General features: G+C 42.6%; 2 protein-coding genes across 4 annotated transcripts in view; both read right to left on the bottom strand.

Annotated features, from left to right (window-relative positions):
- RPL22L1 (ribosomal protein L22 like 1) overlaps positions 1-25,486 on the bottom strand; it is a 460,839-nt gene that overhangs the window by 212,696 nt on the left and 222,657 nt on the right. The gene's annotated exons all lie outside the window — the stretch shown is intronic.
- Positions 1-25,486, bottom strand: part of SLC7A14 (solute carrier family 7 member 14) — a 137,055-nt gene that overhangs the window by 101,185 nt on the left and 10,384 nt on the right. Inside the window, exon 3 of one of the 3 annotated variants that reach the window (XM_068281008.1) lies at positions 17,994-18,103. The exons of the other annotated variants lie outside the window; for them this stretch is intronic. The gene's annotated coding sequence lies outside the window, so the exon portion shown is untranslated. The remainder of the gene's footprint in view (positions 1-17,993; positions 18,104-25,486) is intronic. 3 annotated transcript variants of the gene reach the window in all.

Raw genomic sequence — 25,486 nt, forward strand, 5'->3', positions numbered from 1 at the left:
CACCTATTTTGGGGGAACTGCTGCCAGATTGACTATTTTTGGAGAACCGCTGCTTCCAGATTAAGTGTATTTTGGGGAACAGCTGCCAGATTATGTGTATTTTTGGGGAACTGCTGCCAGATTGTGTATGTTGGGGGAACCGCTGCTTCCAGATTATGTGTATTTTTGGGGAACCACTGCTGCCAGATTATATGTATTTTGGGTGATCCGCTGCCAGATTACGCATATTTTGGGGAACCACTGCCAAATTATGTGTATGTTGGAGAAACCGCTGCTGCCAGATTACATCTATTTTGGGGAACGACTGCCATATTATCTTTACTTTGGAGGAAGTTCTGCCAAATTGCGTGGATTTTGGTGAAATGCTGTCAGATTACATGTATTTTGGGGAATACACTGTGGCAGAGCTCAAACCTCCTTGGCAGACCTTTTACACCACTGCTAAGGTCATGTTTATTTTTCCCCACCCATGACCACGCCCACATTGTTGTCAGCAAATTATTGTATCTAAAGGTGCCCATACACTCATCAGATTGGCAGCAGATAGATAAGAAATGCATCTGATGATCTATCTGATGCGTTTTTAGAACATTTTTTACCAGGATAGAATTCCAATAGATTTCAGTTTGAAATCTATTGAAATTCGATCTGATGGCATTTTTTTTGCCATCAGATTTCCATTAAGGCCAATGCAAACCAGGGGCGGCGCCAGGGGGGTGCTTGGGGGTGCTCGAGCACCCCCTAGAATTGTCCAAGCACCCCCAAAGCACCCCCTGGAGTGAACTGACTTCAGGCGTCTAAAAGACGCCAAGTCAGTTCACACCGGCAGCACGGAGCAGCAGGCAGGGCTACGGTAAGATGGCCGCCCGGAGCCCTGTTCTGCAGACTTCGGGCGGCCATTTTCCCGTAGCCTTGCTCTCTGCATGCAGGCAGGAAGTCTCGTGGTGACGTCGGGAAGGAAGAGGATCGTGGGCGCGCGGGCGCTGCGCGCCACAATGAGGTCGGGACTCGGGACAGGAGGTCGGGAAAGAAGGTCTTCTGGCTGTAGGTGAGTAAATGGGTTTTTCTTTTCTTTTTCAGGTGATGCGGATTGTGCATATTGGGGTCATATCTGCTACGGATTGTGCATATTGGGGTCATATCTGCTACGGATTGTGCATATTGGGGTCATATCTGCTACGGATTGTGCATATTGGGGCGATATCTGCTACCGATTGTGCATATTGGGGTCATTTCTGCTACCGATTGTGCATATTGGGGTCATTTCTGCTACCGATTGTGCATATTGGGGTCATTTCTGCTACCGATTGTGCATATTGGGGTCATTTCTGCTACCGATTGTGCATATTGGGGTCATATCTGCTACCGATTGTGCATATTGGGGTCATATCTGCTACCGATTGTGCATATTGGGGTCATATCTGCTACCGATTGTGCATATTGGGGTCATATCTGCTACCGATTGTGCATATTGGGGTCATATCTGCTACCGATTGTGCATATTGGGGTCATATCTGCTACCGATTGTGCATATTGGGGTCATTTCTGCTACGGATTGTGCATATTGGGGTCATTTCTGCTACGGATTGTGCATATTGGGGTCATATCTGCTACCGATTGTGCATATTGGGGCCATATCTGCTACCGATTGTGCATATTGGGGCCATATCTGCTACCGATTCTGCATATTGGGACCATATCTGCTACCGATTGTGCATATTGGGACCATATCTGCTACCGATTCTGCATATTGGGACCATATCTGCTACCGATTGTGCATATTGGGACCATATCTGCTACCGATTGTGCATATTGGGGCCATATCTGATACCGATTGTGCATATTGGGGCCATATCTGCTACCGATTGTGCATATTGGGGTCATATCTGCTACCGATTGTGCATATTGGGGTCATATCTGCTACCGATTGTGCATATTGGGGCTATATCTGATAACGATTGTGCATATTGGGGCTATATCTGATAACGATTGTGCATATTGGGGCCATATCTGATAACGATTGTGCATATTGGGGCCATATCTGATAACGATTGTGCATATTGGGGCCATATCTGATAACGATTGTGCATATTGGGGCCATATCTGATAACGATTGTGCATATTGGGGCCATATCTGATAACGATTGTGCATATTGGGGCCATATCTGATAACGATTGTGCATATTGGGGCCATATCTGATAACGATTGTGCATATTGGGGCCATATCTGATAACGATTGTGCATATTGGGGCCATATCTGATAACGATTGTGCATATTGGGGCCATATCTGATAACGATTGTGCATATTGGGGCCATATCTGATAACGATTGTGCATATTGGGGCCATATCTGATAACGATTGTGCATATTGGGGCCATATCTGATAACGATTGTGCATATTGGGGCCATATCTGATAACGATTGTGCATATTGGGGCCATATCTGATAACGATTGTGCATATTGGGGTCATTGGACGTGTTTTTTGTTAAAATCTGCTCACATTACGTGTATTTTCTTGAGAAAACCTGCACAATTATGTGAATTTTCTGGGAAAAGGGTCACCAAAACTTGGGCCCTCTGTCTTTGCGTTGCACTTTTAAAGGGAACCCGAGGTGAGAATAATATTGAGGCTGCCATATTTATCTCCCTTTAAGCAATACCAGTTGCCTGGCTGCGGTGCTGGTCCTCTGCCTCTTATTCTTTCAACCATAGACCCTGAACAAGCATGCAGCAGGTCAGGGGTTTCTGACAATATTGTCAGAACTGACAAGATTAGCTGCATGGCTTGTTTCTGGTGTAATTCAGTTCACTACTACAGCCAAATAGATCAGCAGGGCTGCCAGGCAACTAGTATTGTTTAAAAGGAAATAAATATGGCAGCCACCATATCACTCTCACCCTGGGTTCACGTTAAATTACAGTTAGCCCCGCCCTCACCCGGTCATGACCACGCCCATTTTTTCGCCGCGGCGCGCTTTGCGCGCCGCAGGTTGTAGCCACACCCATTTTTGGCGCGGCGCGCTTCGCGCGCCGCAGGTCGTCAGCTCCCCCGGAAATTGGTCCAGCACCTGCATAGCACCCCCTAAAAAAAATTCCTGGAGCCGCCACTGATGCAAACTGATAAGCAATCTCATCAGATCGACCTAAATTTTCCACCCTGCCAGTGCGATGGAAATCCATCGAAATCGGCCATCGATCGGTCATCGATTGGCCAACCGATTTGCAAACGATCAATCGATCGATCGATCGGGATCGATCGGTCGGCCAGAAAATCGGCTGAGTGTATGGGCCCCTTTAGTCTGTAAAAAATAACATGAAAGGTGGGCAGTACAAGGCCCCATAATCTCCTATTGCCCGAGGGCCCGATGAGTTGTCAGTGCGCCCCTGGTTGCAGCGTGACAAGTGTGATCGGCTCCTATGTATATCATAGAAGCCGTTCACTCTTCGCTTAGCAATGAGCGGAGAACGGACAAAAAAGGTCAGTTCTAGCTTAAAGGATACTGGAAGTGACATGTGACATGAGGAGATAGACATGTGTACGTACAGTGCCTAGCACACAAATAACTATGCTGTGTTCCTTTTTTTCTTTCTCTGTCTGAAAGAGTTAAATATCAGGTATGTAAGTGGCTGATTCAGTCCTGACTCACACAGGAAATGACTACAGTGTGACCCTCACTGATAAGAAATTCCAACTATAAAACACTTTCCTAGCAGAAAATGGCTTCTGAGAGCAAGAAAGAGATAAAAAGGGGAATTTCTTATCAGTGAAGGTCACACTGTAGTCACTTTCACTTCGTGTATCCTTTAAGTGGGAACAGAGCCTAACTATAATACATGCCCAATGCTAACTTATAATCTTGATACTCACCTTCCATCATCAGGAAAGGCACCACAATTAACTCCTCCCACAGATAACTCTGGCTTCTTATTGATAACCTAGTCCAGCTGATAATGCATGCAGTGATGCGGCTGCCCAAGTGTTCGCCTGATAATGTGGTAGCCAAATCCATCGGTGCTGAGTTCACCTACGCATCCCAGATGGTGCAGCTGACAAGCTTATGCTCAGCAGACAGATGTAGGAAATATATGGAAAAATAATTTTAAAATATTACAAACTGCTGGCATTCTTAAATCTTCAACTGAGTACTTTCCAAATATTGTTGTTAAAATGCCCACAATGTTTACTAAAGCTTAGGCTTTCAATCAATGTATCATACAAACATCCATTGAGATAGCCTGTTCTGAAGAGTTGCACTATTTGATGCAGTGCAATGCTATGGGCCATCAATGTACTGTCTCTCTTGCCCTGCCCCATGAGCGACCTGTTCAGTCAATATTTTCTATCGATTTTTAGTCAAAATCAATCAAAATTAGATTCATAGGACATTTTGGGGAATCAGTTTTCCAGTAGATTTAATCAGAGGGATGAAATCTGACAGGAATCGAGGCTACCAGTCCAATTTTGCATCAGGTGACACTGCTGTCCATTAGGATGGCAGGATGTTACCTGGTTATGCTTCACTGTCTGGTGCATAAAGATGTTCTTCGGGGCACCTCACAACTCAGTGGCTGCTGCTGGAAGCTCTCATCCAGGCATGACTGGGGGGAATCAATACCTAGATTCAATGTAATGTTTTTCAACATCATTTTATGTATGTTCCGGCCCACTGGCAGTCTGAAGTATGTTGACCTGGCCCTTGACCGAAAAAGTTTGGGGACCTTTGCTCTAGAGGCTGAGCAGACTGAACTGCAATGTTATTATATGAAGAACTAGTGAGGGAGCACACTGAACTACATTTCTGTTATAAAAAGAACTAGAGAGGGAGCACACTAACCTACATTATCCTATGCAATAAAATGCAAGTGTCCCTGCGTCATCAACTGAATGGTTGTGTGTCCCTGACTTTTTTGTACTGAGAATGTGCGCAGCCAGGGCAGTTAGGACACAGGGCCGGATCTGACAGTTTGCTGTCTGTGGTTCACAGAGGTTCTCATTACATTGTGGGAAGTAACAGCTTTTTCCAACTGCCAAGCAAGCAGCTCCCTGTGTTCATATACTTCAGACAGTAGTGGGAAACGAGCAAGCAGGACGCGTATGTGCGTGCATTGTAGGGGGTAGCGGCTGTGACCTAGCGCCCGTTTTTTAACGGGCGGGCCTTTTTACTAGTTATTATATAAAGAACTAGAGAGGGAGCACACTGAACTATTAATATATAAAGAAGACCTAGAGAGGGAGCACAGTGAACTACATTTCTGTTATAAAAAGAACTGGAGAGGGAGCACACTAACCTACATTATGATTATATAAAGAACTAGAGAGGCAGCACACTAACCTACATTATTATTATATAAAGAACTAGAGAGGGAGCACAGTGCACACTAACCTACATTATTATTATATAAAGATTTAGAGAGGGAGCACACTAACCTACATTATTATTATTATTATTATATAAAGAACTAGAGAGGGAGCACACTAACCTACATTATTATTATTATTATTATTATAAAGAAATAAAGAGGCAGCACACTAACCTACATTATTATTATATAAAGAACTAGAGAGGGAGCACACTAACCTACATTATTATTATATAAAGAACTATAGAGGGAGCACACTAACCTACATTATTATTATTATTATTATTATTATTATTATTATTATTATTATTATTATTATTATTATTATTATTATTATTATTATATAAAGAACTAGAGAGGCAGCACACTAATTTACATTATTATTATATAAAGAACTAGAGAGGGACCACACTAACCTACATTATTATTATTATATAAAGAACTAGAGAGGCAGCACACTAACCTACATTATTATTATATAATGAACTAGAGAGGCAGCACACTAACCTACATTATTATTATTATATAAAGAACTAGAGAGGGAGCACACTAACCTACATTATTATTATTATTATTATTATTATTATTATATAAAGAAGTAGAGAGGGAGCACACTAACCTACATTATTATTATTATTATTATTATTATATAAAGAACTAGAGAGGCAGCACACTAACCTACATTATTATTATATAATGAACTAGAGAGGCAGCACACTAACCTACATTATTATTATTATATAAAGAACTAGAGAGGGAGCACACTAACCTACATTATTATTATTATTATTATTATTATTATTATATAAAGAAGTAGAGAGGGAGCACACTAACCTACATTATTATTATTATTATTATTATTATATAAAGAACTAGAGAGGCAGCACACTAACCTACATTATTATTATTATATAAAGAACTAGAGAGGGAGCACACCAACCTACATTATTATTATTATTATTATTATATAAAGAACTAGAGACGGAGCACACTAACCTACATTATCCTCTATAATAAAACCCTAATCTCTCTGCGTCACATTTCCCTGTGTTTTTGTCTGTGCAGGGACGCAGAGACATTGAGGGAGAGTGACGCGCGGCGAGCGATGACAGGCGAAGAGGCGGATGGGCCGGCGGGCGTGCGCGGGCGTGTCGTGCGCAGCGGAAATGTGCGTGCGGGGCGGGTGCATGCGCAGCAACAGACCTAGCCGGTTTTTAAACGGGCTTAGGCCCACTAGTTATTATATAAAGGACTAGAGAGGCAGCACACTAACCTACATTATTATTATATAAAGAACTAGAGAGGGAGCACACTAACTTTCATTATTATTATTATTATATAAAGAACTAGAGAGGCAGCACACTGAACTACATTATTATTATTATTATTATATAAAGAACTAGAGAGGGAGCACACTAACCTACATTATTATTATTATATAAAGAACTAGAGAGGCAGCACACTGAACTACATTATTATTATTATTATTATAATATAAAGAATGAGTGTGGGAGCACACTAAAATACATTATTATTATATAATGAACTAGGGGTAGCACACTGAACTACATTATTACCATATAAAGACCTAGAGAGGGTGCACATTGAACTACATATTACTATATAAAGACCTAAAAGTGTCGCTGCGTCCATCAGTTTTGTCCCTGTGTCCCAGGATTTGTGTTACTGCGCATGTGCGCAGTAACAGACAGCTGGGACCAGGGAGCTGGACGGGCGAGCGAGGTGGGCGGGTGCGGGCGAGTGAGGTAGGCGGGTGCGGGCGCACTGGCGGCGGTGGCCGTAGACCTAGAGCCAGTTTTTAAACAGGCTGGGTCTACTAGTTATTATATAAAGAACTAGAGGGAGCACACTGAACTACATTATTATTATTATATAGAGAACTAGAGGGGGCACATTGAGCTACATTATTGTTATATAGAGAATGAGAGTGGGAGCACACTGAGCTACATTATTATTATATAGAGCAGTGGTCCTCAAACTAAGGCCCACGGGCCGAATACGGCCCCCCGAAGCTTTTTCACTGGCCCCCCCAAACCAAAATGTATAACTTATAGATGTGGCCCACTGCACCCTTAAATATCAGCAGCCCACTTATAGAATAGCATTTCTGGCACCACCCATCCACATACTGTAGAAGCCAGCGAGCAGTCATTCCCTGGCTTCCAATCCAACTCTGCATCAGGTGACACTGCTGTCCAGTAGGGTGGCAGGATGTTACCTGGTTATGCTTCACTGTCTGGTGCACAAAGACGTTCTTCGGGCACCTCACAACTGAATGTCTGCTGCTGGGAGCTCTTATCCAGGCATGACTGGGGGGGGATCAATACCTAGATTCAATGTAATATTTTTCAACATCATTTTATGTATGTTCCGGCCCCCCAGCAGTCTGAAGTATGTTGACCTGGCCCTTGACCGAAAAAGTTTGGGGACCTCTGATATAGAGAATGACACTGAACTACATTATTATTATATAGAGAATGAGAGCAGGAGCACACTGAACTACATTATTATTTGTGAGGAAACGCGGAAAAGCCGCCGCAAGTACTCAGAGTGAGGCGGCTGTTTCCGCGTCCAACATGGCGGCACAACGCGAAGAAACCGCAGCATACCGCATGGGCAAAGCGGTGGAGTCCGCGTGGGATGCGGCGGATTGCGCACATAGCTACTGACATTGGGGTTGGACGCGGGGAAGCCGCAGCTTGCTTGGAGAGCGGTGTGGCGGCCCTCGCGCCCGAATCAGCGGATACATTGCAAGACATGTCTAGTGTGGCTGGGACTGCTAGTCCACACAGGTTCAGAAGGACGCGCGCGCGCGCTGAGAGGCAGAGCCTTTATGACAGTCAGAAGCCGATCAGCTGACAATTCTATCAGGTTTCATTGGTCCAGCACTTAGGGGAGGCGCCAGAGAGCGCTTGTGTATATATACTGGGTGCTGGTCATTTCTCTGGTGTCTGGCGTTGCGATCACTACGTGGTAGCACTCAGAACTTGTCTGTATCTGTGTTCTTGCATAGTTTCCAAAGGTGTTGATGATCAAGGAACTCACACCTTAGCATTAGGAATATTGAATTGTATTATTTGTTATGACCTTCTGCCTGCCTGACTATTCCTCTGAACTCTGATTCTGTACCTTGCTATTTCTGATATCCTGTTGCCAAACTCTGCTCGTTCCTGGACTCTGTATTTGCCTCCTGATTCTGTACTTTGCTATTCTGATACTCCGTTGCCAAACCCTGCCTGTTCATTGGTGTCCGTATCTGTCTCCTGAATCTGTACCTTGTCTGTCTGTGTGTTAACGACCTGGCTAGCCCGACCATGAGAACTGGCCTTACTGTTAGAGGCAGTTCCCAGACCTGTTAGTGACACCCTCTCACTGGTGTCACTCACACTCTGTCCTTCCTACTCTCAGCCTAGCTCCTCCCCCGGGAGAGTCTAGGCCAACGGAAGGAACATTCTTCTGTGCAGTACTCAAAGTGTTACTGTTGCACCTAACACTCACTTGTTATCTCAGGTGTCCAGAGGTTAGAAGATATATCTGATATCGGTGATACTGCAGATCATCAATAATCGGGTATATTCTGTATTCTCGGTGATACTGCAGTTCACCGGTAATCAGACCCTCTCTGTGTTACACCGATCGTTACATTATTATATAGAGAATGAGAGCGGAAGCACACTGAACTACATTATTATTATATAGAGAATGAGAGTTGGAGCACACTGAACTACATTATTATTATATAGAGAATGAGAGCGGGAGCACACTGAACTACATTATTATTATATAGAGAATGAGAGTGGGAGCACACTGAACTACATTATTATTATATAGAGAGTGAGAGCGGGAGCACACTGAACTACATTATTATTATATAGAGAATGAGAGTGAGAGCACACTGAACTACATTATTATTATATAGAGAATGAGAGCGGGAGCACACTGAGCTACATCATTATTATATAGAGAATGAGAGTGAGAGCACACTGAACTACATTATTATTATTATATAAAGAACTAGAGGGAGCACACTGAACTACATTATTATTATTATATAAAGAACTAGAGGGAGAACACTGAACTACATTATTATTATTATATAGAGAACTAGAGGGAGAACACTGAACTACATTATTATTATATAAAGACCTAGAGAGGGTGCACACTGAACTATTACTGTATAAATAAACAGTTGGATTGAATTAAGCTGCATCTTACCAGTTGCTTGAACAATAGCAAACAACTTGTTTTGGTTGTTTCAACAACAAAAGTTGTTTAAAAATTGTGCATTTAAAAGACTTTTGTTGAGCGTCTGCATAGGGCTTAAGAGCTTTTTGAGGTCAATCTCACTGTTCCTTTCCCAGTTAGCTCCAATGGATCATATGAATATGCTTTTACAGTCAGATTACTACTTTTATTGGGTAGAAGCATATAATTTAAAACACTAGTTCTTACAGGCTTTCTCATTGTAGGTAAAGCTAAATAGGAGATTACACCAGTCCTCAAACTATTTTCATATTTGATGAAGCCTCTGTAAAGAAAGTCTTATTGGAAACGTTGACAAATAGTACACACTGTCTAATGTCATAGTATGCTGACCTTTGCTGGTTGGGTAGACTAATTCTGCCATAAATAGAAAATAGATGGAAAATTAAATGTAAAGCAAGAAAATACAGAAGTACACATAAACCCAAATATCCGCCTGTTATTGGTAATGCAATGACAATATGGACAATATGGACATATTCATTAACTTCAATCAATAGTAAAGATTAACATTCCATCTAAAATTAAGCCTATGGCATACCCTGGTTAAATCCAGTATATGTCATGCTCCAACAGTTTTCTCTGAAGATCACCTTCTCCGATGTTATTCATCATCAGAATCCATGTTGTCTTGATCTGTTCCATGAAAATTCTTGGACACAATGAACAAGATCCTCATACCGTGGTTAATATTGTTAAATATATGTGTCTAATTCTGCAGCCAACATGCTGCAGGGAACACAATTTGTATGCTCAATAATATAAACATTTTTGTATAACAAATTGATGCACAGGGAATCCCCAGGGAAACACACATAATACAGTATGTTTTTGTGATGAAGTGAATCCTGCAGTAGTGGCAGGTTTTGCTGCCACAACTATACGACTTTACATGTCTCAGCCATGTAGGGACTGGAGTAGTATTGCTAATGTTATGCCTGGTACACACCATGCAATTTCCCATCAGATAGACAGGTCAAATCGATTATTTCCAACAGGTCTGATCTGATTTCTGATCAATTTTCTGATCACTCCTATACAAAATTGATTAAAAAAAGTTAGGAAATCCCATCAGGAAATAATTGTTTTGACCTGTCTCTCTGACTGGAAATTGCATGGTGTGTACCAGACTTTAACCTCCATGGCAGTATGATTATTTCTGGATTTTAGGGTCTGAAAGCGGGGTGATTTTTTTCACACATTTGTAAACCCTAAAAATCATACCGCAAGATAGATCTGCAGCAGTCCTGCACATTACATACCTCCCATTGATCCAGCTTGGGGTTACTACTCTGAGCTGCGGATTTCCGGCCTGAGCCTGACTCGGGATTACCGCTAAGGGGGTTAAGGGAAGAAGGAATCAATTTATCTCCAGCTGTAGGAGCCTTCTTGTTTATATAGTGGCATCGCTGATCAAGTATGGATATCTGAGGGTTAATTAAAATTGGCATTTTTTTAAGTTTTAATATTGTATCAAATTCTAGGCTATAGGAAGTTAAAAAGTTGGACAATATTCCCTCTGGTATAGCCACTGATGTCATATCAATCATACGTGCGCAATCTTTTCTTGCCATCTAGTCTATGGATTGCCTGAACATCTAGTCTGTGTACCATCATGCCCTTAATCTACTTTCAACAGGGGCAAACTCTGATAGAGGGAAGAGGATAATTGTATTAAATTCTGGAGTGTTCTCCATCATGCTTACCCTAAACAGTGTAACCTGGATGACATGATGACAGACAATAAAATCGTCTTCTTTGCTCATGGTTTCCCGTAAGTGTAGATCATGAAATGCTCTCCACTGCCCCCAGCCACAGAGCGTATGTGTAAAAAGTTAATTGAAAGTGGTTTGAAATTCAGTGGGGAAAAAAAGGGTATTGGAATTCAAATATTGTAAAATGATTTAACAATAAAACAGCCATACCACACTATGTAGAACCTAAATGTGCTGTGTCCCTAAAGATATACTGTTCTTCTCACTACCTCAAGTAAGTAGTTGCCAAAGAAAGTGAAAATATTGTCGCTATTGATACCCCAATTTTCTGAATGAGAAAAAAAATTGTATGGAAGCATGGAGATTCTATTATTCTGTCCATAACAGACTAAAATACAAGAACCGCATATTAAATGTGGCCCATTTGTAGGTCGTTTGCCATTTAATCACCTTAATGATAATCTAATACCTTAATCAAAATTATCAGTTTTTTGTCCCCATTGTGCCCTGGGAGACTTCACACCAGTGGCTGAAGATACAAATCCAACAATTCTCCTAGCTTTTTTTAAGGTAGGCAGCCTATTCCAGCCATATTAGGTTGGCAGTCAATGCATAAACCACAGAGCCACCTTATTTATCTCATGGAGGTCGTAAAAGGTAGGATACACTGGATGAAAAACCACCAGGGACTCATTGACCCTCTGAGTACTTTCATGGCTTCACCATGGTCAGTCAGTGATGATCATTCCTGTTAAAATGTGATTGTGTTATCACTTCCAAGCAATAAATATACCTAAGAGACAAGTATGTGTGAGTGAAGACCTGAGCACAGCCACTGCTCAGACCGCATCACAGAGTAACCAAGCAGCTCAGAGTGACCCAAACTACTAGGAATGTATAGGAAGATAAAAGGGACCAAAAAGCCCTCCTATGAAAAAAAAGCAAAGCTTGGTGTATTTTCCTTCTTAAAACAGAAGGAAATTGCAATAATTCAGCTATAAGTGAACATTTGTGGTTACCGACAATGCACTACTACTGAATATGCAAATTATCCCTTTTCACCCTTGGTAAGCCAAGCAAGCATCCAGAACCGCTGGTGTATAGCAAGCCTATAGCTTTAAGTTTTACACAGCCATATCAAACCCACATGCAGACAGCCTGTTTCAGACTTTTGGTCCTCATCAGTACATGGCAGGGATTGATAAGGCTGTATGAAATAGGGCTTGGACCAGTACAACAGAGTAACCAAGCAGCTCAGGGTGACCCAAACTACTAGGAATGTATAGGGGGACCAAAAAGCCCTCCTACTAAAAAAAGCAAAGCTTGGTGTATTTGCCTTCTTAAAACAGAAGGAAATCTGCAATAATTCAGCTATAAGTGAACATTTGTGGTTACCCACAATGCACTACTACTGAATATGCAAATGATCCCTTTTCGCCCTTGGTAAGCCAAGCAAGCATCCAGAACCACTGGTGTATAGCAAGCCTATAGCTTTAAATTTTACACAGCCATATCAAACCCACATGTAGACAGCCTGTTTCGGACTTTTGGTCCTCATTAGTACATGACCGAATCTGTATTTCGTATTGCTTTGTTTTTATTGTTTTTGAGAGAAACAATGACACTAGATTCAGCAGCTGAGCTATTGAAAAACAATGTTAATTGATAATCAAAATTAATCTTAAGATGTAACATGAACAAATTCTTCTCCACTTATTCCCCAAAACATATATAGGGACAAAGTGTTTGCTAGTGAGTCTAGAATACTGTATGTCACTCTTCTCAATTATACCACAAAGCTTACGAAGCAACTGCTCAGGCAAATGTCAACATATACCTGAGAACAGAATAAATCCTGATATGAGAAAACATTAAATTCAAGTGTCAGAAGTGCTTACACAGCATAATCTGCCCAACAAACCCATCTACTGTATATCTACACTTGTGTCAAAACTAAAATGACAAGAAGGAGAAAGAAAAAACCCTTTGCCATAACCTTCAACTCCGCATCACTCAATACATGACCAGACATAATTTATTATTACAACAGACTTTATTTTTTCTTACACTGAGAATATTTGCTTTATCTACAACTTCTTTACTACAGGGAGGCTTTTTTAAACCCTATAACTTTTTAATCGGATAAAGTTATGGGTAAGGCCTCCTTGTAGGCCAATATACAGTGGGTTGCAAAAGTATTTGGCCCCCTTGAAGTTTTCCACATTTTGTCATATTACTGCCACAAACATGAATCAATGTTATTGGAATTCCACATGAAAGACCAACACAAAGTGGTGTACACATGAGAAGTGGAACGAAAATCATACATGATTCCTAATTTTTTTTACTAATAAATAACTGCAAAGTGGTGTGTGCATAATTATTCGGCCCCCTATTCTGAGTGCAGTCAGTTGCCTATAGACATTGCCTGATGAGTGCTAATGACTAAATAGAGTGCACCTGTGTGTAATCTAATGTCAGTACAAATACAGCTGCTCTGTGAGGGCCTCAGAGGTTATCTAAGAGAATATTGGGAGCAACAACACCGTGAAGTCCAAAGAACACACAAGACAGGTCAGGGATCAAGTTATTGAGAAATTGAAAGCAGGCTTAGGCTACAAAAAGATTTCCAAAGCCTTGAACATCCCACGTGGCACTGTTCAAGCGATCATTCAGAAATGGAAGGAGTATGGCACAACTGTAAACCTACCAAGACAAGGCCATCCACCTAAACTCACAGGCCGAACAAGGAGAGCGCTGATCAGAAATGCAGTCAAGAGGCCCATGGTGACTCTGGACGAGCTGCAGAGATCTACAGCTCAGGTGGGAGACTCTGTCCATAGGAAAACTATTAGTCATGCACTGTACAAAGTTGGCCTTTATGGAAGAGTGGCAAGAAGAAAGCCATTGTTAACAGTAAAGCATAAGAAGTCCCGTTTGCAGTTTGCCACAAGCCATGTGGGGGACACAGCAACCATGTGGAAGAAGGTGCTCTGGTCAGATGAGACCAAAATTGAACTTTTTGGCCAAAATGCAAAACGCTATGTGTGGCGGAAAACTAGCACTGCACATCACTCTGAACACACCATCCCCACTGTCAAATATGGTGGTGGCAGCATCATGCTCGGGGGGTGCATCTCTTCAGCAGGGACAGGGAAGCTGGTCGGAGTTGATGGGAAGATGGATGTAGCCAAATACAGGGCAAACTTGGAAGAAAACCTCTTGGAGTCTGCAAAAGACTTGAGACTGAGGCGGAGGTTCACCTTCCAGCAGGACAATGACCCTAAATATAAAGCCAAGGCAACAATGGAATGGTTTAAAACAAAACATATCTATGTGTTAGAATGGCCCAGTCAAAGTCCAGATCTACGGTAAATCCAATCGAGAATCTGTGGCAAGATCTGAAAACTGCTGTTCACAACGCTGTCCATCTAATCTGACTGAGCTGGAGCTGTTTTGCAAAGAAGAATGGGCAAGGATTTCAGTCTCTAGATGTGAAAAGCTGGTAGAGACATACCCTAAAAGACTGGCAGCTGTAATTGCAGCAAAAGGTGGTTCTACAAAGTATTGACTCAGGGGGCCGAATAATTATGCACACCCCACTTTGCAGTTATTTATTTGTAAAAAATGTTTGGAATGATGTATGATTTTCGATCCACTTCTCATGTGTACACCACTTTGTATTGGTCTTTCACGTGGAATTCCAATAAAATTGATGCATGTTTGTGGCAGTAATGTGACAAAATGTGGAAAATTTCAAGGGGGCCGAATACTTTTGCAAGCCACTTGTATGTGAGCTAATACCTAATGTTATATACCTAATGTTATCGTTAATAAAATTTGTGGATGGGCCTGATTACAATGCACAATGAGCGAATGAAAATTATTTTATAGTGTGCCCTGCTGATAAATCTCTGTCATTGATATTTGGGCCTGTAGATCTGTCTGACAATAGAAAAGAAACGGAACTGATGCTAACACAACAGCACTACCATAAATATGCTACAGCGAGGGAAAGAAGTATTTTATCCCGTGCTGATTTTTCTGGTTTGCCCTCTGACCAAGAAAGGACCAGTCCATAATTGTAATGGTAGGTCTACTGTAGCTGTGAGAGGAAGAATAACAACAAAATAATGTTCAAAAACCCAGTACCCCAAAGTCAGAGCTTGATGTGCATTGTATTGGATCCTCTGTCAAAAGATATATGCCTATCAATAGACAGCTATGGTGGCTGCAATTTGAACTCCTTAAAAAAAAATATCTCGTCTATAATCCTTTCAGTCACTCACTTATGAAAAAACATCATAGGCAGATGATTAGCATTACAGCCAGGAAACTAGCCTATTTTAGAAGGAGGTTAAGAGTGCAATCTCCTTAGTTCTTTAATAAAAGGGGTACTTGTTGAACCCTTGGTAAATATTAGAAAATTACTAGTTTCAAAACTTACATTTTCAGCAAAAAATGATTAGAGGGATATTAAATGTAGCTAGTGCCAGTAAATATATGGTACTTAAAGGAACCCTGAGCAGTGGCCTAAAAGGAAAATTTGGACTTACCTTCCTGCAGCCCCCCATAGCCCGGGACGGAGCAGTGCTTTTCAGCGCTGCTAGAATTGGGCGCAGCCGGCGCCTCCATAGACTTCAATAGGAATCATTCCTATTGAAGTGCTCAGTGAGTAACGTCGGCTCCGTCAGAAGACAGAGCCGAAGTTGCTTAAAAACATAATAATTCGGCCTCCAGCAATCGCTGGAAGCCGAATTATTTCATTCCCCTACTATCCATGTCGGCCTGGAGGGGGAATAGTAATTAAATCGGCCCGGACTTGTGCAGAAGCAGGATCAGCTATATAACGCTGTATCCTGCGCCCAAGTCTACCGGCGCCGATTTCAAATGTACGCGCCCGGGAGGTCCCCCGGCATCCTCTTCCTCCCTTCCATGGTGGCTGATGGCTCTGGCAATCCAGTGACTTCGGCTGAAGTCGCATGTGTGCACCTCTGGTGCACACCCGACGTGTCATCAAGCGGTTGCCGTTAAAAACCTGTGCATGCATGGTTCAGTCTTTTGAGAACCGTACATGCGCAGGACCCTTATGGTGACCAGCGTGACAACGCGTTGGGGGCGCGCATGCACGACTTCAGCCAAAGTCGATGGATTACCGGAGGCCGCCATTGAGGCCACAGAAGGGAGGAAGAGGATGCAGGGGGACCTCATGGGCTTCAGGCAGCTAGAGAAAGCCCCAGTTAAGTCCAGATTTCCTTTTTAGGCCTCTGCTCCCTTTAAACCTAAGAGAAATAATAATAATTAATAATTCCTTTTTTTGTATAGCGCCTTTCTCCTGTCGGACTCAAAGCGCTTGCGAGGCAGCCACTAGAGCGCACTCAGTAGGCAGTAGCAGTGTTAGGGAGACTTGCCCAATGAACTCCTTACTGAATAGGTGCTGGCTTACCGAGTCGGAAGAGCCAGGATTTGAACCCAGGACTCCTACATCAGAGGCAGAGCCCTTAACCATTACACTATCCAGCCACAGAAATGGTAGTACACCCAATGGGCCAGATTTATCAAGAGTGTCTGAAACAAAATATTAGTAGGTTTTTAGAAATCCGTGCAGAATTGTCTCAGACATCCTAAGAAATCTCTATATATAGCGCAGATTCCTTCTAAAACTGTTGTAAAATAGGAGGAGCTAGGAAGGTCTCTCAGACAGAGCAGTGTGTGAGGGGAATTGCTGTTGCTGAGGTAACCAACACACCTGCTGTATTGATACCAGCAGGCTCTAAGTAGGAATTCAGCAGGTGGGAGGAGCACATCACAAATCATGTATAGCCTGCACTCTGCAATCATGTCTAGCCAGCAGTTCTACACCTGTAGAACTGCTAATAAGCATTTATTAATCTGCTCCAGTTTAGGGACGGATTTGCACTTTCCTTAACTGTAGTGCAGCTCTAGAAATTCACGCTAAATTGCCACTACTCCCTAGGATTTAAGAAGGTTCTTATTTTCATGCAGAACTGTTCTCCCTGCTGGTTAGAAAAGACTAAGAAGAAAAAACTGTCTGTAATGCGTTGATACATCTCCCCCACTGAAACTAAAAACTAATATGTGAGGAGCTCAGGAGGCTGGGCTGATGTAGACATAGCAATATTTATAGAGACCACCCATGAAGCCAGAGGATACACAGAGCACCACTAAAAATAGCATCAAGCAACCCCTTGCACACTGTACTCACATTGAAAGGAAAAAACTACACACTGAGGAAATCAGGCTTTACTGTATTGCACATTGTCAATTGAACAGCGAGAGCATGAAGTAAGCAGAGCAAAACAGTAAATGATAACCTCTCATCGTGTTGCTGTTTCATCACACAATTCAGTTAGCATGCTGGCAGAGTGCTAAGCCCATGTTGTGGTACTATGTTGGCTCCTTTGTATGGCTGGGCTATACAAAGCCCTAAACTGTTTACTTCATTTTTTGTCTTTTTCAAATGAAGTATCCCATTATAGGTGTACATTTTAAAAAGGCCCCCGTTTAAATGTATATGTGTAAATTCTTGCATGGATGCATTGCATGTAATGTATTTCATTCCACTTTACCCATCGCGCAGTAAGACTTTATACACATTATTCTGCTTACCGCAGTTTAGTGACTACATCATGTAGGGCCCGATCAAATTCACATTTTCTCTTGAGTTTTCTCCTAGGAGAAAATTTTTCATCTTCTGTTTAAATTAGATTTTCAGCACTCTGAAAATTAAAAAGTAACACCAAGTAGGTAAAAAATTACTGTCAGAATTAATTTGAGTATTTTCTTGCTTGCTGGTGGCTTGAAAGGCATCACCTAGGAGAAAACTTGGGAGAAAAATTGAATTGAATTGGGCCCATAGTGTCATAGCTGAACATTCTGGTATGGAGTGTTCCAGATCATTCAGTACTCATCACCTGTATGGCCTGTAATACAATGGGGTTGATCCACTATAACAAATAGTGTGCCTTATCAGAGTTAACATGACTTATCAGAGTTAGCGAGCCATATCAGAGTAGCATAGCAAGTGGTACGAACTTATGCCTGCTAATTGGCAATGACGAGCTCCACTCGTCCTGCCCTGAGCCCCTGCAGGTCCAATCACTTTAAAGGACATTATCCCTGCACTTTGATTGGCCCAATAAAGACAAGCAGCCTATTGAGCCAATCAAAGTGCGGGGATAATGTCCTTTAAAGTGATTGGACCCACAGGGGCTCAGGGCAGGAAGAATAAAGTTTTTGTCATTGCCAATTAACAGGCATAAGTTTGTAGTGCTCGCTATGCTACTCTGATAAGGCACACTTATGCTGATAAGGCATGTCAACTCTGATAAGGCATGTTAACTCTGATAAGGCATCCTATGTGATATAGTGAATCAACCCCATTGTGCCTTACTAAGAAAAAAAACACCAAAAAAACAACATATATTCTACTGTATATATCATTTTTGGGTGTGGACATTCTATTATGTCAGTAAAAGAAATATACTTTATGATTAAAACAAAAATAAGTGTTGATCACAAGCTAAATGTACGATATCATAATCAAATGCGCTTGCTTTATTATTAAGATTTGATTGTAGAATGCAGATATGGCACAGTGTGGAAGTACAGCCTGGATGACATTCTCTGTAGGTAATATAATGAAAGATAGACAGCCATTAGACAGCCATGACATCAGCATCCATATTGGTGTCGCACCTGGCCACACAAAGCAGCAAGACACAAAGACATTATTGCAGGAGAGACTCCTGCAGGGAAGGGTAGCAGAGAAAGCATGGAAAAGCACAGCCTTCTCACAAACAAGAATATTGATAGAGCAGTGGGGATGAGGGAAGAGAGCAAACATGCTGTTAAACAGCACAGGTGGCCTCACACTAATAAATGTTTGGAAATAATGCCCAAGTACAAAGGTTCTATTCAGCTTTATTTTTGCCTTCAGTCCTGGAAGGGATGGAACAAAACATAGCAGATATCTGACAGATATACAGTGGTGTGAAAAACTATTTGCCCCCTTCCTGATTTCTTATTCTTTTACATGTTTGTCACACTTAAATGTTTCTGCTCATCAAAAACCGTTAACCATTAGTTAAAGATAACATAATTGAACACAAAATGCAGTTTTAAATGATGTTTTTTTATTATTTAGTGAGAAAAAAAACTCAAAACTTACATGGCCCTGTGTGAAAAAGAAATTGCCCCCTGAACCTAATAACTGGTTGGGCCACCCTTAGCAGCAATAACTGCAATCAAGCGTTTGCGATAACTTGCAACAAGTCTATTACAGTGCTCTGGAGGAATTTTGGCCCACTCATCTTTGCAGAATTGTTGTAATTCAGCTTTATTTGAGGGTTTTCTAGCATGAACTGCCTTTTTAAGGTCATGCCACAACATCTCAATAGGATTCAGGTCAGGGCTTTGACTAGGCCACTCCAAAGTCTTCATTTTGTTTTTCTTCAGCCATTTAGAGGTGGATTTGCTGGTGTCTTTTGGGTCATTGTCCTGCTGCAGCACCCAAGATCGCTTCAGCTTGAGTTGACGAACAGATGGCCGGACATTCTCCTTCAGGATTTTTTGGTAGACAGTAGAATTCATGGTTCCATCTATCACAGCAAGCCTTCCAGGTCCTGAAGCAGCAAAACAACCCCAGACAATCACACTACCACCACCATATTTTACTGTTGGTATGATGTTCTTTTGCTGAAATGCTGTGTTACTTCTACAACAGATTTAACAGAGCACGCACCTTCCAAAAAGTTCAACTTTTGTCTCGGCGGTCCACAAGGTATTTTCCCACAAGTCTTGGCAATCATTGAGATGTTTTTTTAGCGAAATTGAGACGAGCCTTAATGTTCTTTTTGCTTAACCAGCTGGGCGGTATGGACGAGCTCAGCTCGTCCATCACCGCCGGAGGCTGCCGCTCAGGCCCTGCTGGGCCGATTTTCATGAAATAAAGAGCAGCACACGCAGCCGGCACTTTGCCAGCCGCGTGTGCTGCCCGATCGCCGCCGCTCTGCGGCGATCCACCGCGAGCAGCGGCGAAAGAGGGTCCCCCCAGCCGCCTGAGCCCAGCGTAGCCGGAACAAAAAGTTCCGGCCAGCGCTAAGGGCTGGATCGGAGGCGGCAGACGTCAGGACGTCGGCTGACGTCCATGACGTCACTCCGCTCGTCGCTATGGCGACGATGTAAGCAAAACAAGGAAGGCCGCTCATTGCGGCCTTCCTTGTTTATTCTGGGCGCCGGAGGCGATCGGAAGAACGCCTCCGGAGCGCCCTCTAGTGGGCTTTCATGCAGCCAACTTTCAGTTGGCTGCATGAAATAGTTTTTTTGTTATTTAAAAAAAACTCTCCCGCAGCCACCCTGGCGATTTAATCAGAACGCCAGGGTGGTTAATAGTGGTTTGCGCCTTGGATATCTGCCATGCAGGCCGTTTTTGCCCAGTCTCTTTCTTATGGTGGAGTTGTGAACACTGACCTTAATTGAGGCAAGTGAGGCCTGCAGTTCTTTAGATGTCGTCCTGGGGTCTTTTGTGGCCTCTCGGATGAGTTTTCTCTGCGCTCTTGGGGTAATTTTGGTCTGCCAGCCACTCCTGGGAAGGTTTATCACTGTTCCATGTTTTTGCCATTTGTGGATAATGGCTCTCACTGTGGTTCCCTGGAGTCCCAAAGCTTTAGAAATGGCTTTATAACCTTTTCCAGACTGATAGATCTCAATTACAGTACTTTTGTTCTCATTTGTTCCTGAATTTCTTTGGATCTTGGCTTGATGTCTAGCTTTTGAGGTGCTTTTGGTCTACTTCTCTGTGTCAGATAGCTCCTATTTAAAGGGACTCCGAGCTCAGCGAAAAAAGTAAAGTTGTACTCACCAGGGTCTTTCTCCAGCCCAGTGCTGGTCGGGAGGTCCCACGCCGGCATCCTGGCTCCTCTCCTTCACCCCGCTCCGGTATGGCTGACAGGCCGCAGCCCGGGCGACACTCGGTGGAGTGTCGGGCTGCAGCTTCCGCGTATGACGCGGATTACGTCACACGCCGGCCGCCTCGCGTCATCACGGCGGCCGGCGTGAAAGTACTGCGCATGCGCGATTAAAGCGCGCATGCGCAGTACTTTCACGCCGGCCGCCGTGATGACGCGAGGCGGCCGGCGTGTGACGTAATCCGCGTCATACGCGGAAGCTGCAGCCCGACACTCCACCGAGTGTCGCCCGGGCTGCGGCCTGTCAGCCATACCGGAGCGGGGTGAAGGAGAGGAGCCAGGACGCCGGCGTGGGACCTCCCGACCAGCACTGGGCTGGAGAAAGACCCTGGTGAGTACAACTTTACTTTTTTCGCTGAGCTCGGAGTCCCTTTAAGTGATTTCTTGATTGAAACAGGAGTGGCAGTAATCAGGCCTGGGGGTGACTACAGAAATTGAACTCAGGTGTGATAAACCACAGTTATGTTATTTTTTCACAAGGGGGGCAATCACTTTTTCACACAGGGCCATGTAGGTGTTGAGTTTTTTTTTCTCACTAAATAATAAAAACCATCATTTAAGACTGCATTGTGTGTTCAATTATGTTATCTTTGACTAATAGTTAACGTTTTTTGATGAGCAGAAACATTTAAAGGGACTCCGAGCAGTGCAGAAACTATGGAAAGATGCATATCATTTTAAAGCTCTCTTTCTCCTCTTTCCAATGATATATAAATCACCGCCCTACGCCTTTTAGTTTTCGCTATTTTCGCGATTGAAATTGCCGCGGCCACGATTTCAATCGCGAAAATAAAGAAAACTAAAAGGCGTAGAGCGAAGATTTAGGTGTCGCCAGAAAGAGGAGAAAGAGAGCTTTAAAATGATATCCATCAAGCCATAGTTATATTGTATTACACAGGACGACACTTTCCCGGGTGTCAGCAGCTCCATTCAGCAGAAAAAGTCGGCCTGTGTAATACAATGTAACTATGGAAAGATGGATATCATTTTAAAGCTCTCTTTCTCCTCTTTCTGGCGACACCTAAATCGTTGCCGTACGCCTTTTAGTTTTCTTTATTTTCGCGATTGAAATCGTGGCCGCGGCAATTTCAATCGCAAAAATAGCGAAAACTAAAAGGCGTAGGGCGGTGATTTATATATCATTGGAAAGAGGAGAAAGAGAGCTTTAAAATGATATGCATCTTTCCATAGTTTCTGCACTGCTCGGAGTCCCTTTAAGTGTGACAAACATGCAAAAGAATAAGAAATCAGGAAGGGGGCAAATAGTTTTTCACACCACTGTATATATACTGTATACAGTAAGTATATTCATCTTATTCAGCCTCCTTCCCAAGGTAAAATGATGGATGAGTCAGCTGTAGAAGTCATGATGAGTTATAACATTTTATTAAGACTGAAGTGGCTCCATGCATGAGAAATATGACTGTGTTGTTGATACATACTGTATGTGATTTCCTTGCAGGAGGAAAGGTAAGAGCCATTCATACATCTAAGCGTAATGTGCTTCCCTGCTATAAAATATGATCTGACAGTGCATATGGCTTAAAGGAAAATCCCAAATTCACAGAACACCACAGTCTGCTGCTTATCCAGACAGTGTCAAAGTTTAATATAAATTCACCTCATGATGTGGAACAAAGCAGGTAAATGCAGCACATTGTAAAATAAGCACAACTTCCTTTGAGTATTCAGTATGTGAAATATCTTACAGTATGATGCAGATATGGAAAGGTATTAGGCTAGGATAAGGTTAATGATAGATTAAGTAAATGGTTAGGTTAAGGCTACATTCTCAGTGGAGGGGTTGCGTTGCACAAAAGCAAGATTGCAGTGCAACAGAGGAAAAAAGTCGCATTACATGGCATATGTGAGGTGTGATGTTTATGGTGAAGCATCCAGCAGATGAAAAGTATGCTTCGCTGCAACTGTTCATTTGTACATTATGCAGTACCACACTTTATGCAGCACGTTATGGCAACAAATTCCCTCACACCGCACTGCTAATGCATAGAATTGCATCACACTATCAATGGGATTTTATTATTTGACACAACACTCCACAATGCTCTATTGTGAACATAGCTTTACCTATGTTTTTAAGGGGGTGAAGGTGAGGGTTAGACAAGGAAGTAAGTTTATGTTTGGATTATGCATTGGAGAGGGATGGGGCTACTATTAGGTACTGAGTTATACTTTCCACCATTTAGGGGTTATTGTCAACTGTCAAGGAATGGATTTTGCAACAGGCAATGAAGAAAGTAGAGGTTAAAGCAAATCTGAAGTAAAAACGAATAAAACAAAAAAGACACAGATACTCACCTATGGAGAGGGAAGGCTTTGAGTTTTATAGAGCCTTCCCGCCTCTCACAGTCCCCTCGTTTCAGCGCTGTCACCCCTGTTTGAACCTGCCACCACGGGAGGCTTTGGTGAAGCAGTACAGAGCTGCCTATCTTCAGGAGCACTCGGGCTCATGAAGCCTTCTGAAGCCTCTGGTGACAGCGCTGGAACGAGGGGACTGTGAGAGCAACGGGAAGGCTCTATAGGCCAAAGAGCCTTCCCTCTCCACAGGTAAGTAGCTTTTTTTTTGCAATGCCATTTTTACCCAGTCACCAACTTCTCATTCATAAACGATGTGTTTTCAGAGGTGACCAAATCTTCTTTTATTAACACTGAGGTGGCAAGTGAGGCATTTATTTACCTCAAAAAAATCCCAGTGTTACTGGTAGGGTTGCAAAAAAAAAAGACACTGAGGGCCGATCCAAATCACTTCTTCTTTTATGTTTTCTCCAAGGTGATATTTTCACATCTTATCAATAAAATGCCTTTAAAGCCACCACCAGCAAGCAAGAAAATACTCAAAATAATTGTGGACAGTACTTTTCAGCTACTTTTTGGTACATTCTGAATTGCAGAGTGCTAATTAAGTTACTGTATATGATCGCATATAAACCGACCCTCATACAGTGGCTTGCAAAAGTATTCGGCCCCCTTGAAGTTTTCCACATTTTGTCACATTATTGCCACAAACATGCATCAATTTTATTGAAATTCCACGTGAAAGACCAATACAAAGTGGTGTACACATCAGAAGTGGATCGAAAATCATACATCATTCCAAACATTTTTTACAAATAAATAACTTCAAAGTGGAGTGTGCGTAATTATTCGGCCCCCTGAGTCAATACTTTGTAGAACCACCTTTTGCTGCAATTACAGCTGCCAGTCTTTTAGGGTATGTCTCTACCAGCTTTGGACATCCAGAGACTGAAATCCTTGCCCATTCTTCTTTGCAAAACAGCTCCTGCTCATTCAGATTAGATGGACAGCGTTTGTGAACAGCAGTCTTCAGATCTTGCCACAGATTCTCGATTGGATTTAGATCTGGACTTTGACTGGGCCATTCTAACACATAGATATGTTTTGCTTTAAATTATTCCATTGTTGCCCTGGCTTTATATTTAGGGTCATTGTCCTGCTGGAAGGTGAACCTCCTCCCCAGTCTCAAGTCTTTTGCAGACTCCAAGAGGTTTTCTTCCAAGTTTGCCCTGTATTTGGCTCCATCCATCTTCCCATCAACTCTGACCAGCTTCCCTGTCCCTGCTGAAGAGATGCACCCCCGAGCATGATGCTGCCACCACCATATTTGACAGTGAGGATGGTGTATTCAGAGTGATGTGCAGTGCTAGTTTTCCGCTACACATAGCGTTTTGCATTTTGGCCAAAAAGTTCAATTTTGGTCTCATCTGACCAGAGCACCTTCTTCCACATGGTTGCTGTGTCCCCCACATGGCTTGTGGCAAAATGGAAACGGGACTTCTTATGCTTTCCTGTTAACAATGGCTTTCTTCTTGCCACTCTTCCATAAAGGCCAACTTTGTACAGTGCATGACTAATAGTTGTCCTATGGACAGAGTCTCCCACCTGAGCTGTAGATCTCTGCAGCTCATCCAGAGTCACCATGGGCCTCTTGACTGCATTTCTGATCAGCGCTCTCCTTGTTCGGCCTGTGAGTTTAGGTGGACTGCCTTGTCTTGGTAGGTTTACAGTTGTGCCATACTCCTTCCATTTCTGAATGATCACTTGAACAGTGCTCCGTAGGATGTTCAAGGCTTTGGAAATCTTTTTGTAGCCTAA

This window comes from Hyperolius riggenbachi, chromosome 4 (genome assembly GCF_040937935.1).
Source record: "Hyperolius riggenbachi isolate aHypRig1 chromosome 4, aHypRig1.pri, whole genome shotgun sequence".
Lineage (NCBI taxonomy): Eukaryota > Metazoa > Chordata > Amphibia > Anura > Hyperoliidae > Hyperolius > Hyperolius riggenbachi.